Genomic DNA, 15,444 nt, shown 5'->3' with positions numbered 1-15,444 from the left:
TATCTTTAGGACAGAGATAGGGTTAGTCTTTGGATATTTTTAGGGTAGAGATAGGGGTTGTTTCGATATTTTTAGGGCATTGGTTGGGCAGTTTTGGATATCTTAAGGGCAGAGATTGGGATAGTCTTTGGATATTTTTAGGGCAGAGATTGGGGTAGTGTGGATATCTTTAGGGCAGAGATTGGGGTAGTCTGGATATTTTTAGGGCAGAGATTGGGGTAGTCTGGATATTTTTAGGGCAGAGATTGGGGTAGTCTTTGGATATCTTTAGGGCATAGATTGGGGTAGTCTTTGGATATTTTTAGGGTAGAGATTGGGGTTGTTTGGATATTTTTAGGGTAGTGATTGGGGTAGTCTGGATATTTTTAGGGCAGAGGTTGGGCAGTTTTGGATATTTTTAGGGCAGAGATTGGGGTAGTCTTTCGATCTCTTTAGCGCACAGATTGTGGTAGTCTTTGGATATTTTTAGGGTAGTGATTGGGGTAGTCTTTTGATATTTTTAGGGTAGAGATTGAGGTCGTCTGGATATTTTTTGGGCAGAGATTGGGCAGCTTTGGATATTTTTAGGGCAGAGATTGGGGTAGTCTGGATATTTTTAGGGCAGAGATTGGGGTAGTCTGGATATTTTTAGGGCAGAGATTGGGGTAGTCTTTGGATATCTTTAGGGCGGAGATTGGGGTAGTCTTTGGATATCTTTAGGGCAGAGATTGGGGTAGTCTGGATATTTTTAGGGCAGATATTGGGGTAGTCTGGATATTTTTAGGGCAGAGATTCGGGTAGTCTTTGGATATTTTTAGGGCAGAGATTGGGGTAGTCTTTGGATATTTTTAGGGCAGAGATTGGGGTTTTCTTTGGATATTTTTAGGGTAGCGATTGGGGTAGTCTTTGGATATTTTTAGGGCAGAGATTGGGGTAGTCTGGATATCTTTAGGGCAGAGATTGGGGTAGTCTGGATATTTTTTAAGCAGAGATTGGGGTAGTCTGGATATTTTTAGGGCAGAGATTGGGGTAGTCTTTGGATATTTTTAGGGCAGAGATTGGGGCAGTTTTGGAATATCTTTAGGGCAGAGATTGGGGCAGTTTTGGATATCTTTAGGGCAGAGATTGGGGTAGTCTTTGGATATCTTTAGGGCAGAGATTGGGGTAGTCTTTGGATATCTTTAGGGCAAGAGATTGGGGTATCTTTGGATATTTTTAGGGCAGAGATTGGGGTAGTCTGGATATTTTTAGGGCAGAGATTGGGGTAGTCTTTGGATATTTTTAGGGCAGAGATTGGGGTAGTCGATATTTTTAGGGCAGAGATTGGGGCAGTTTTGGATATCTTTTGGGCAGAGATTGGGGCAGTTTTGGCTATATTTAGGGCAGAGATTGGGGTAGTCTTTGGATATTTTTAGGGCAGAGATTGGGGTAGTCTTTGGATATTTTTAGCACAGAGATTGGGATAGTCTTTGGATATCTTTAGGGCAGAGATTGGGGTAGTCTTTGCATATTTTTAGGTCAGAGATTGGGGTAGTCTTTGGATATTTTTAGGGCAGAGATTGGGGTAGTCTGGATATCTTTAGGGCAGAGATTGGGCAGTTTTGGATATCTTAAGGGCAGAGATTGGGATAGTGTTTGGATATTTTTAGGGCAGAGATTGGGGTAGTCTGGATATCTTTAGGGCAGAGATTGGGGTAGTCAGGATAATTTTATGGCAGAGATTGGGGTAGTCTGGATATTTTTAGGGCAGAGATTGGGGTAGTCTTTGGATATTTTTAGGGTAGAGATTGGTGTAGTCTTTGGATGTCTTTAGGGCAAGAGATTGGGGTATCTTGGATATTTTTAGGGCAGAGATTGGGCAGTTTTGGATATTTTTAGGGCAGAGATTGGGCAGTTTTTGATATCTTAAGGGCAGAGATTGGGATAGTCTTTGGACATTTTTAGGGCAGAGATTGGGGTAGTCTGGATATCTTTAGGGCAGAGATTGGGGTAGTCTGGATATTTTTAGGGCAGAGATTGGGGTAGTCTGGATATTTTTAGTGCAGAGATTGGGGTAGTCTTTGGATATCTTTAGGGCAGAGATTGGGCAGTTTTGGATATTTTTAGGGCAGAGATTGGGCAGTTTTGGATATCTTTAGGGCAGAGATTGGGGTAGTCTGGATATTTTTAGGGTAGAGATTGGGGTACTCTTTGGATATTTTTAGGGCAGAGATTGGGGTAGTCTTTGGATATTTTTACGGTAGTGATTGGGGTAGTCTAGATATTTTTAGGGCAGAGGTTGTGCAGTTTTGGATATTTTTAGGGCAGAGATTGGTGTAGTCTTTGAATATTTTTAGGGCAGAGATTGGGTAGTCTTTCGATATCTTTAGGGCAGATATTGGGGTAGTCTGGATATTTTTAGGGCAGAGATTCGGGTAGTCTTTGGATATTTTTAGGGCAGAGATTGGGGTAGTCTTTGGATATTTTTAGGGCAGAGATTGGGGTTTTCTTTGGATATTTTTAGGGTAGCGATTGGGGTAGTCTTTGGATATTTTTAGGGCAGAGATTGGGGTAGTCTGGATATCTTTAGGGCAGAGATTGGGGTAGTCTGGATATTTTTTAAGCAGAGATTGGGGTAGTCTGCATATTTTTAGGGCAGAGATTGGGGTAGTCTTTGGATATTTTTAGGGCAGAGATTGGGGCAGTTTTGGAATATCTTTAGGGCAGAGATTGGGGCAGTTTTGGATATCTTTAGGGCAGAGATTGGGGTAGTCTTTGGATATCTTTAGGGCAGAGATTGGGGTAGTCTTTGGATATCTTTAGGGCAAGAGATTGGGGTATCTTTGGATATTTTTAGGGCAGAGATTGGGGTAGTCTGGATATTTTTAGGGCAGAGATTGGGGTAGTCTTTGGATATTTTTAGGGCAGAGATTGGGGTAGTCGATATTTTTAGGGCAGAGATTGGGGCAGTTTTGGATATCTTTTGGGCAGAGATTGGGGCAGTTTTGGCTATATTTAGGGCAGAGATTGGGGTAGTCTTTGGATATTTTTAGGGCAGAGATTGGGGTAGTCTTTGGATATTTTTAGCACAGAGATTGGGATAGTCTTTGGATATCTTTAGGGCAGAGATTGGGGTAGTCTTTGCATATTTTTAGGTCAGAGATTGGGGTAGTCTTTGGATATTTTTAGGGCAGAGATTGGGGTAGTCTGGATATCTTTAGGGCAGAGATTGGGCAGTTTTGGATATCTTAAGGGCAGAGATTGGGATAGTGTTTGGATATTTTTAGGGCAGAGATTGGGGTAGTCTGGATATCTTTAGGGCAGAGATTGGGGTAGTCAGGATAATTTTATGGCAGAGATTGGGGTAGTCTGGATATTTTTAGGGCAGAGATTGGGGTAGTCTTTGGATATTTTTAGGGTAGAGATTGGTGTAGTCTTTGGATGTCTTTAGGGCAAGAGATTGGGGTATCTTGGATATTTTTAGGGCAGAGATTGGGCAGTTTTGGATATTTTTAGGGCAGAGATTGGGCAGTTTTTGATATCTTAAGGGCAGAGATTGGGATAGTCTTTGGACATTTTTAGGGCAGAGATTGGGGTAGTCTGGATATCTTTAGGGCAGAGATTGGGGTAGTCTGGATATTTTTAGGGCAGAGATTGGGGTAGTCTGGATATTTTTAGTGCAGAGATTGGGGTAGTCTTTGGATATCTTTAGGGCAGAGATTGGGCAGTTTTGGATATTTTTAGGGCAGAGATTGGGCAGTTTTGGATATCTTTAGGGCAGAGATTGGGGTAGTCTGGATATTTTTAGGGTAGAGATTGGGGTACTCTTTGGATATTTTTAGGGCAGAGATTGGGGTAGTCTTTGGATATTTTTACGGTAGTGATTGGGGTAGTCTAGATATTTTTAGGGCAGAGGTTGTGCAGTTTTGGATATTTTTAGGGCAGAGATTGGTGTAGTCTTTGAATATTTTTAGGGCAGAGATTGGGTAGTCTTTCGATATCTTTAGGGCAAAGATTGGGGTAGTTTTTCGATATTTTTAGGGCAGAGATTGGGTTAGTCTGGATATTTTTAGGGTAGAGATAGGGGTTGTTTGGATATTTTTAGGGTAGTGATTGGGGTAGTCTGGATATTTTTAGGGCAGAGATTTTTGGCAGTTTTGGATATCTTTTGGGCAGAGATTGGGGCAGTTTTGGCTATTTTTAGGGCAAAGATTGGGGTAGTCTTTGGATTTCTTTAGGGCAGAGATTGGGGTAGTCTTTCGATATTTTTAGGGCAGAGATTGGGGTCATCTTTGGATATCTTTAGGGCAGAGATTGGGGTAGTCTTTGGATATTTTTAGGGTAGTGATTGGGGTAGTCTTTTGATATTTTTAGGGCAGAGATTTTGGTAGTCTTGATATTTTTAGGGCAGAGGTTGGGGCAGTTTTGGATATCTTTTGGGCAGAGATTGGGGCAGTTTTGGCTATTTTTAGGGCAGAGATTGGGGTAGTCTTTGGATATATTTAGGGCAGAGATTGGGGTAGTCTTTGTATATTTTTAGGGCAGAGATTGGGGTAGTCTTTGGATATTTTTAGCACAGATATTGGGGTAGTCTGGATATCTTTAGGGCAGAGATTGGGGTAGTCTGCATATTTTTAGGTCAGAGATTGGGGTAGTCTTTGGATATTTTTAGGGCAGAGATTGGGGTAGTCTTTGGATATTTTTAGGGCAGAGATTGGGCAGTTTTGGATATCTTAAGGGCAGAGATTGGGATAGTGTTTGGATATTTTTAGGGCAGAGATTGGGGTAGTGTTTGGATATTTTTAGGGTAGCGATTGGGGTAGTTTGGATATTTTTAGGGTAGTGATTGGGGTAGTCTGGATATTTTTAGGGCAGAGATTGGGCAGTTTTGGATATTTTTAGGGCAGAGATTGGGGTAGTTGGATATTTTTAGGGTAGTGATTGGGGTAGTCTTTTGATATTTTTAGGGCAGAGATAGGGGTAGTCTTTGGATATCTTTAGCGCACAGATTGGCGTAGTCTTTGGATATTTTTAGGGCCAAGATTGGGGTAGTCTTTGGACATTTTTAGGGCAGAGATTGGGGTAGTCTTTGGATATTTTTAGGGCGGAGATTGGGGCAGTTTTGGATATTTTAGGGCAGATATTGGGGCAGTTTTGGATATCTTTAGGGCAGAGATTGGGGTATCTTTGGATATTTTTAGGGCAGAGATTGGGGTAGTCTTTGGATATTTTTAGGGCAGAGATTGGGGTAGTCTTTGGATATTTTTAGGGCAGAGATTGGGCAGTTTTGGATATCGTTAGGGCAGAGATTGGGGTAGTCTTTGTATATTTTTAGGGCAGAGATTGGGGTAGTCTTGATATTTTTAGGGCAGAGATTGGGGTAGTCTTGATATTTTTAGGGCAGAGATTTTTGGCAGTTTTGGATATCTTTTGGGCAGAGATTGGGATAGTCTTTGGATATCTTTAGGGCAGAGATTGGGCAGTTTTGGATATTTTTAGGGCAGAGATTGGGCAGTTTTGGATATCTTTAGGGCAGAGATTGGGGTAGTCTGGATATTTTTAGGGCAGAGATTGGGGTAGTCTTTGGATATTTTTAGGGCAGAGATTGGGGTATCTTTGGATATTTTTAGGGCAGAGATTGGGGTAGTCTTTGGTTATTTTTAGGTCAGAGATTGGGGTAGTCTGGATATTTTTAGGGCAGAGATTGGGCAGTTTTGGATATTTTTAGGGCAGAGATTGGGCAGTTTTGGATATCTTTAGGGCAGAGATTGGGGTAGTCTGGATATTTTTAGGGCAGAGATTGGGGTAGTCTTGGCTATTTTTAGGGCAGAGATTGTGGTAGTCTGGATAGTTTTAGGGCAGAGATTGGGGTAGTATTTGGATATTTTTAGGGCAGGGATTGGGGTAGTCTTTGGATGTCTTTAGGGCAAGAGATTGGGGTAGTCTGGATATTTTTAGGGCAGAGATTGGGGTAGTCTTGGTATTTTTAGGGCAGAGGTTGGGGCAGTTTTGGATATCTTTTGGGCAGAGATTGGGGCAGTTTTGGCTATTTTTACGGCAGAGATTGGGGTAGTCTTTGGATATCTTTAGGGCAGAGATTGGGGTAGTCTTTGGAGATGTTTCGGGAAGAGATTGGGGCAGTTTTGGCTATTTTTAGGGCAGAGATTGTGGTAGTCTGGATAGTTTTAGGGCAGAGATTGGGGTAGTATTTGGATATTTTTAGGGCAGGGATTGGGGTAGTCTTTGGATGTCTTTAGGGCAAGAGATTGGGGTATCTTTGGATATTTTTTGGGCAGAGATTGGGGTAGTCTGGATATTTTTAGGGCAGAGATTGGGCAGTGTTGGATATCTTTAGGGCAGAGATTGTGATAGTCTTTGCATATTTTTAGGGTAGAGATTGGGGTAGTCTTTGAATATCTTTAGGGCAGAGATTGGGGTAGTCTTTGGAGATGTTTCGGGCAGAGATTGGTCAGTTTTGGATATCTTTAGGGCAGAGATTTTGGTAGTCTGGATATTTTTAGGGCAGAGATTGGGGTAGTCTTTGGATATTTTTAGGGCATGGATTGGGGCAGTTTTGGATATTTGAGGGCAGAGATTGGGGCAGTTTTGGCTATTTTTAGGGCAGAGATTGTGGTAGTCTGGATAGTTTTAGGGCAGAGATTGGGGTAGTATTTGGATATTTTTAGGGCAGGGATTGGGGTAGTCTTTGGATATTTTTAGGGTAGAGATTGGGGTAGTCTTTGGATATCTTTAGGGCAGAGATTGGGGTAGTGTTTGGATATTTTTAGGGTAGCGATTGGGGTAGTTTGGATATTTTTAGGGTAGTGATTGGGGTAGTCTGGATATTTTTAGGGCAGAGATTGGGCAGTTTTGGATATTTTTAGGGCAGAGATTGGGGTAGTTGGATATTTTTAGCGCAGAGATTGGGGTAGTCTTTGGATATTTTTAGGGCAGAGATTGGGGCAGTTCTGGATATCTTTTGGGCAGAGATTGGGGCAGTTTTGGCTATTTTTAGGGCAGAGATTGGGGTAGTCTTTCGATATTTTTAGGGCAGAGATAGGGTTAGTCTTTGGATATTTTTAGGGTAGAGATTGGGGTAGTCTTTGGATGTCTTTAGGGGAAGAGATTGGGGTATCTTGGATATTTTTAGGGCAGAGATTGGGCAGTTTTGGATATTTTTAGGGCAGAGATTGGGCAGTTTTGGATATCTTAAGGGCAGAGATTGGGATAGTCTTTGGATATTTTTAGGGCAGAGATTGGGGTAGTCTGGATATCTTTAGGGCAGAGATTGGGGTAGTCTGGATATTTTTAGGGCAGAGATTGGGGTAGTCTGTGTATATTTTTAGGGCAGAGATTGGGGTAGTCTTTGGATATCTTTAGGACGGAGATAGGGTTAGTCTTTGGATATTTTTAGGGTAGAGATAGGGGTTGTTTCGATATTTTTAGGGCATTGTTTGGGCAGTTTTGGATATCTTAAGGGCAGAGATTGGGATAGTCTTTGGATATTTTTAGGGCAGAGATTGGGGTAGTGTGGATATCTTTAGGGCAGAGATTGGGGTAGTCTGGATATTTTTAGGGCAGAGATTGGGGTAGTCTTTGGATATCTTTAGGGCATAGATTGGGGTAGTCTTTGGATATTTTTAGGGTAGAGATTGGGGTTGTTTGGATATTTTTAGGGTAGTGATTGGGGTAGTCTGGATATTTTTAGGGCAGAGGTTGGGCAGTTTTGGATATTTTTAGGGCAGAGATTGGGTTAGTCTGGATATTTTTAGGGTAGTGATTGGGGTAGTCTTTTGATATTTTTAGGGTAGAGATTGAGGTCGTCTGGATATTTTTTGGGCAGAGATTGGGCAGCTTTGGATATTTTTAGGGCAGAGATTGGGGTAGTCTGGATATTTTTAGGGCAGAGATTGGGGTAGTCTGGATATTTTTAGGGCAGAGATTGGGGTAGTCTTTGGATATCTTTAGGGCGGAGATTGGGGTAGTCTTTGGATATCTTTAGGGCAGAGATTGGGGTAGTCTGGATATTTTTAGGGCAGATATTGGGGTAGTCTGGATATTTTTAGGGCAGAGATTCGGGTAGTCTTTGGATATTTTTAGGGCAGAGATTGGGGTAGTCTTTGGATATTTTTAGGGCAGAGATTGGGGTTTTCTTTGGATATTTTTAGGGTAGCGATTGGGGTAGTCTTTGGATATTTTTAGGGCAGAGATTGGGGTACTTTGGATATTTTTAGGGCAGAGATTGGGGTAGTGTTTGGATATCTTTAGGGCAGAGATAGGGGTAGTCTTTGGATATTTTTAGGGTAGAGATTGGGGTTGTTTGGATATTTTTAGGGTAGTGATTGGGGTAGTCTGGATATTTTTAGGGCAGCGGTTGGGCAGTTTTGGATATTTTTAGGGCAGAGATTGGGTTAGTCTGGATATTTTTAGGGTAGTGATTGGGGTAGTCTTTTGATATTTTTAGTATAGAGATTGGGGTAGTCTGGATATTTTTTGGGCAGAGATTGGGCAGCTTTGGATATTTTTAGGGCACAGGTTGGGACCTACTTGATAAGCAAAGAGGTGAAAGTGTGGTGGGTGGTGAGCTGATAGACATAAGAATGTCTGAAAGTGTTCCTCTTACTCCTACCTGTGTTCAAAGAGCTGATCCCCTATATTAGGTTGTAAAGAGAGCTGTTGGCACCCTCCTTCATAGATTAAAGTACTGCGTAAAGTAATTGGGATGTTTTGCTGAAGTTGTATTGGCACTGGTGGGGTCTAATTTGGAGTATGGTTTGCATTTCTGGTCACCTACCTACACGCTGCCTTGCCTTGCCTTGTGCTCTTAGCTCCTGGTGGAGTCATTGGGATGCCATCATGACAAGCTTTGCACCAGTCTGTTCCATCCGTCACAGTTGTGTACCAGAGCCTGTTTTCCCTGTCTTAGAGTTGTCCATCCATCTTTTCCTCTGTCTGCCTCTCTTTTCCCCTCCACAGTTCCTTGTACAATGGTCTTTGCAAGGCCACTGGATCTTGTTACCTGGCCGCTACATCTCAGCTTTCTTTTCTTCACTGTTGTGGGAAGGTCTTCATGAGGGCCGATGTGGTGCTGGATGGTCCTGCGGACCTGCTTGTTTGTGATGTGGTCCAAGTATGAGATGCCCAAGATGTTGCGACAGCATCTCATTTCCAATGCCTGTATCTTCCTCTGCAGCTCTGCTGTGAGGGTCCATGTCTCACATGTGTACAGGAAGATGGAGAATATCAATGCACGCAGGAGTCTGATCTTGTACTTCATAGTGATGTTGCTGTCCCCCCATATTGTTTTGAGTTTGGATAGTGCAGTCATAGTCTGTGCAGTTCTTGCCAGGACTTCTGGTCTTGATCTTTCGTCACTGATGATTACCCCCAGGTATTTGAACTGCTGCACTGTCTCAAGTTTCTGACCATGGACTGAGATGTCTATTGTGATGGCACCATAGGCATTTAACATGAGCTGGTTTTCTCGGCACTTATTTCCATTCCAAACTTTGTGGAGGCTCTGTCAAGATGGCTGACTAAGTTGGCCAGTTCATCGTCTTTTCCTGCAAGTCCATCAATGTCATCAGCAAATCTTAGGTTTGTGATGTTCCTCCCTCCGAGGCTGACTGTGCCCACATCATCTTCAAGGGCATCACTCATAATCCGTTCCAGGAAGACATTGAAGAGGGTGGGGGAGAGGAGGCAGCCCTGACGGACTCCTACAGAGGTACGGAACCACTCCCCAATGGTGCCCTGAGCGAGTACCGCACTGGTTGCCTTGGCGTAAAGCTGATAGATTACATGAATCAGCTTCTGCCCCATGTTGAATTTCTTCATGATGGCCCATAAGGCATTGTGCCAGACTCTGTCAAATGCCTTCTAGAAGTCTATGAAGACGTGATAGAACTCTCTCTGGTGCTGAAGGTGTTTCTCACAGAGGTTGAAAATCTGCTCAGTGGTGCTTCTGCCCTTTCGGAAGTCTGCTTGTTCCTCGGCAATGATGTCTTCTGCCTGAGGTCTCAGTCTGTTCAGGATGATTCTGAGCATTACCTTGCTCACATGGCTGATCAGACTGATGGTACAGTAATTCTGGCAAAGTTGGGGATCGCCTTTCTTGGGAAGCACAATGATCAGCGACTGAGTCCAAGGTGTTGGCCATTCACCTGTCATCCAGATCTTACTGCAGATGGTGATAAGCATGTCTACCGTGGCCTCTCCTCCAGGCTTCAGCAGTTCAGCAGGGATGTTGTCAACTCCTGCTGACTTCCTGCACTTCAGTGATCATATTGCAGCTTCAACTTCTTCATGCATGATTGGATAGTCATCCTCATTGGAAGATTCCTGTACATTCAGCACGCTTGGATCCTCTTTGCTCTGGTAGCTGAACAGTACTCTGTCCACCTTTCCAATATTTCCTTTTCTTCGGTGAGACTTTTGCCATTTTTGTCTTGGATGGTGTTCACTTTGGCTTGTTTTTCCTTGGTAAGATCTCTCACCGGTTGGAATGCCTTCTTAATGTTGTTGTTGGAGAGGCTGTCTTCAATGTCCGCACATTGTTCAGCTATCCATCCTTGCTTTGCTTCCTTCGTTTCCCTCCTGATATCCTGGTTGATTTTCCTGTATTCTGTTCTTCCCTCTGCTGTGTTTTTATCTTTCTTTAACTTCCTTCTTGTGTCACACATGTCCAGTATTTTGTTAGTGACCCATGGTTTAGACTTGCGGCGGCTTTTCCCCAGAAACTTGCTTGCTGTTTCCATCATCGCTGTGTTAAAGTTATTTGTGGTGGTCTCCAGGTCTTCATCAAGGAGGAGTATTGGTGCAAACTTCCCCCCAACTGCTGTCTGAAATTCTTCAGAGATGGCAGAGTCTTTCAGTTTTTCAAGATCGAATCTCAGCTGGCTGTTTTTTGGCTTGTTGATTCTCCTCAAGTGCACTCTGATGTTCATCATGGCTAGGTCATGGTCTCTGCCCACGTCTGCTCCTGGGAATGTCCTGGTCTTCGGTCTGTTCACACCAGATTTGTGCCGTCTTTGCACCAGGATGTAGTCAATCTGGTGATGTTGGCCATTGGGGGCATGCCAGGTCCATCTTCAGGATGCTTTGTGTTCTCCAAGTGTGTTTGACAGCACCATGTTGTTATAACTGGCAAATTCCAGCAGGTGTCGTCCCCTCTCATTGGAGGTGTCATTGCATGAGGAGCGAGTTTTTCAAAAGGCAGATCAGATGTCTAGGTATCCCCATTTCTTTAAGGATTGACATAGTTTATTATGGCCCACACTGGCTTTAGAGTAGTCAATAAAACATAGATAAGCACTTTTCTGGAATCCCCACGATTTCTCCATTATCCAGCATAGGTTAGCAATTTGGTCTCTGATGCCTCCGTCTCTTCTATACCTGGCAGTTTCCATTTCATATATTGCTGGGGCCTTCCTTGTATGATCTTTAGCATTACCTTGCCAGAATGTGAAATTAGTGTATTTGTTCGGTCATTTGAACATTCCCTTACATTTCCCTTCTTGGGAATTGGAATATAAACTGACCTTTTCCAGTCTAAAGGCCGTTATTGGTTTTCCAGACCTGCTGGCAAATTGCATGCAACACTTTTACAGCATCACCTTTTAAAGTTTTAATCAATTCAACTGGAAACTTGTCACATCCTGCAGCCTTATTATTGGCAATGTTTTCTATTGCCCATTCGACTTCACTTTCCAGAATGACCGGCTCTAGATCGATGAGGGAGTCTTTGCAGGTGTCTTCACTGTTGGGATCTTTCCTGTACTGTTCTTCTGTGTATTCTGCCATCTCCTTTTGATGCCTTCTGCTTCTGTAAGGTCCTCCCATTCTTTGTATTTTACTATACTCATTTTTGAATGGAATGTTCCTTTGATTTCTCTAATCTTCTTGAATAGATCTCTTGTTTTTCCAGTTCTGTTGGCTTCTTCAGCTTCTTTGTATCACTCCTTTAAATAAGTTTCCTTTTCTTTCATTGCTGTCTTCTTGAACTTTGTGTTCAGTTGGAGGTATTTGTTCCAATCTCCATTGGCCTTCACTTCTCTTCACTGCTCAGCCACATGTAGAGCCTCTGCAGAAAGCCATTTTGCCTTCCAGCTCTTCTTTTTGTTTGCAATATGTTTTGTTGCCATGTCTTGAATAATGCTCCTTACTTCTATCCATAGTTCTGGCTTTCTCTCTACCAGGTTTAATCCGTCTAATCCAGTTCACCTCCACGGCATATTCCTATCAACATCAAACTTTGCTGGTACGTTGGTTTTCAGATGCTCTTCAGTTTCATTCTGAATATTGCAACAAGCAGCTCGTGGTCTGAGACACAATCTGCTCCTGGTCTTGTTTTAGCTGATTGTATAGAGCTCTTCCATCTCTGATTGCAAAGTATATAGTCAATCTGGCTTAGGTGTTGACCGTCTGGTGATGTCCATGTATAGAGCTACATCTTATGATGTTGGAAGAAGGTATTTTCTTTAACCAGAGGGTTAATTTGGCAAAATTCTGCCAGTCGATATCCTGCTCCATTCTGTACTCCAAGGCCAAAGATGCCCATTACTCCAGATGTTCTGGGATTTCCATCTTTGGCATTCCAATCTCCAGTGATAAATGTAACATCCTTTTTGGTGTCATATCCAGGAGGTGCTGCAGTTCTTAATATATGGATAATTTCATCCTCTTTGGTACCTGTGGTTGGAGCACAAACTTGGTTCACTGTGATGTTGAAAGGCTTGCTGTGAAGTCTTATTGCAATCATTCTATCATTTTGGGGTTGTATCCAATCACTGATTTTGATATTCTTCTTTGACAATTAAAGTCACTCCATTCTTTCTGCAGGTTTCCTGCCCACAGTAGAAGACCTAGTAATTGTCTGATGTAAAATGACCCATTTCAGACCACTTTAGTTTGTTAATTTCCACTATGTCAATGTTTAGTCTTGCCATCTCATTTTTGACCACATCTAGTTTACCTTGATACATGGATCTTACATTCTGGGTTCCAATGATCTTTACAACATTGGACCTTCTTTCCATTTCCAGGCCCATCAGTAGTTGGACGTCCTTTTGGCTTTAATCCATCCACGTCATTAGCTCTGGTACTACTCATACTTGTCCTCCGGTCTTTCGCATTAGCATGTTGTGCACCTTCAGACCTGTGGGGCTCGTCTTCCGGTGTCATTCTCATATTACTCTGGTTACTTTTATCCATAAGGTTTTCTTGGCAAGTTACCGCAGTAGGTTGCCATTTCCTTCTTCAGTGGACCATATTTAGTCCAACCTCCCTGCCATGATCTGTCCATCTTGAGTAGCTCTACATGGTGTAGCTCATAGCGTCACTGAGATACACAAGCCCCTCATCACACCAAGGTAACAGTCAATGAGGAGGACCAATATTCAATTGGTTTCAATGAGATTTCACCCCCCCCCATCCCATTCTCCTAAACCCTAGTGAGTACAGGCCCAGAGTCATCAAATGCTCCTCATGTGTTAACCCCTTCATTCTCAGTATCATTCTCATGAACCTCCTCTGAACCCTCTCCAATGCCAACACATCTTTTCTTAGATAAGGGGCCCAAAACTGCTCACAATACTCCAAGTGCAGTCTCGCCAATGCCTGGAGTATCCTCTGGGTTTTCTCCCATGTCCCAAAGTCCTTTTGGCAGCAGCCTGCTGTAAATTAATCATCAGTGGGTTTAATGGACTGGCGAGCGTAAACATAGCAGAGGTAGAGGAAATGGTGGCAATGGGATGAGTGGGTCTACTCTGGTCAGAGATGATGTCAGTACAATCAACTGAAAGGCCTTCTGTATTATGACAACTAATTAAGAATAATCCCAGGGGAACCTGTTCTGAGGTTCATGTGAGCATTGGAGAATTTTGGACATTACTCGTCCTGAGATTGTTTTCATATATGCAAGTAAACCTTTACAACACGGAACACACAAGGCTTCACATGTTGGCCTGTCTGCAAAACACATTGTATAACCTGGATGAGAAATGTGTTGTGTGGTTAAAATAAATTCTGATTTTTGGTAATTAAAATGACTTCCTCCAAAAACTGGTGAGGCCTCTCTGAGTATTGTGAGTAGTTTTGTTCCATTATTTAAGAATGGATGTGCTGACGTTGAAGAGGGTTGAAGAGGGTTCAAAGGGGGTTCATGAAAATGATTCTGGGATTGAAAGGCTTGTCGTATGAGGACATTTGATGGCTCTGGGCCTCTATTCACAGGAATTCAGAAGAACGAGGGGTGACTTCAATGAAACCCATCGAATGGTGAAAGGCCTTGATAGGGTGGATATGGAGAAGATGTTTCCTGTGGTGATAGGACCAGAGGACACAGCCACAGAATAGAAGGGTGTCTTTTTAGAATGGAAATGAGGAGGAATTCCTTTAGCCAGAAAGTGGCGAATCTGTGGAATTTGTTGGCACAGTCAGCTGTGGAGGCCAATTTATGTGTACGGCAGATTCTTGATTAGTCAGAGCATGAAGGGGTACAAGGAGAAGGCAGGAGCTGGGACTGAGATTTAAAATGGATCAGCCATGATGAAATGACTCAGGGGGCCAAATGGCCTAATTCTGCTCCTATATCTTATGGTCTTAGGGTGTAAAATCTGTAAGGGTCAGATTTAGATTCCGATTCCGATTTGGTTATTGTGTACATCCAGTGGAATGACTCCTTTCTGTTAAGCAGTAGGAACAGGGATTGCGGTGGGGAAGTGAGGGAGAGGGGCAAGGGTGGTCTGTTCAGCCCCCTACCTTGCACCAATGTCCAATCATCTCACCTGCCTCAATCTATTTCCAACCTGATCTCCCGGTTCTGTGGGAAGGGAATCGAGTAGAGCACTCAGAAGATGTTGGCCATTGTTACCCAGCTTTGTAGAAGCCTATTCATTACCCATTTCCGGTCCCCTTCACTGCAGAAGCGTGGGGCTAAGCTACCCAAACCGATGGTGATCACCAGGAAACATGCAAATCTCTTTTTCTCAGCTCTCTGCTTTATAGTTAATACAATTTCAAACCTATTTAATTTGAACTACATTCACTCAGAATTGATTTAGTTCCCACTTCAGAATTAGAAGAGAAAGAGAGATTTTGTAGGCCCCAACAAGATATCAAGCTGTCTTGACGGTCTGATGGGGAGATGATGTTCGGTTTAACAGTCTGATGGGGAGATGATGGTCTGATGGGGAGCTGATGTTTGGTTTGACAGTCTGATGGGGAGATGATGTTCCTTTCAGTGGTCTGATGGGAAGATGATGTTTGGTTTGACGGTCTGATGGGGAGATGATGTTCCTTTCAATGGTCTGATGGGGAGATGATGTTTGGTTTGACAGTCTGATGGGGAGATGATGTTTGGTTTGACGGTCTGATGGGGAGATGATGTTCCTTTCAATGGTCTGATGGGGAGATGATGTTCCTTTCAATGGTCTGATGGGGAGCTGATGTTCGGTTTGACAGTCTGATGGGGAGATGATGTTTGGT

General features: G+C 43.0%; 1 protein-coding gene and 1 pseudogene across 1 annotated transcript in view; one reads left to right on the top strand and one right to left on the bottom strand.

The window, feature by feature from the left end:
* The window catches only part of LOC132395134 (forkhead box protein N1-like), a 255,271-nt gene that overhangs the window by 151,804 nt on the left and 88,023 nt on the right, over positions 1 to 15,444 (top strand). The window lies entirely within an intron of this gene.
* LOC132395222 (uncharacterized) lies at positions 11,178 to 13,140 on the bottom strand (annotated as a pseudogene).

This window comes from Hypanus sabinus, chromosome 6 (assembly GCF_030144855.1).
Source record: "Hypanus sabinus isolate sHypSab1 chromosome 6, sHypSab1.hap1, whole genome shotgun sequence".
NCBI lineage: Eukaryota > Metazoa > Chordata > Chondrichthyes > Myliobatiformes > Dasyatidae > Hypanus > Hypanus sabinus.
The sequence above is the reverse complement of the archived record's forward strand: the minus strand, read 5'-3'. Positions and strand labels throughout refer to the sequence as shown.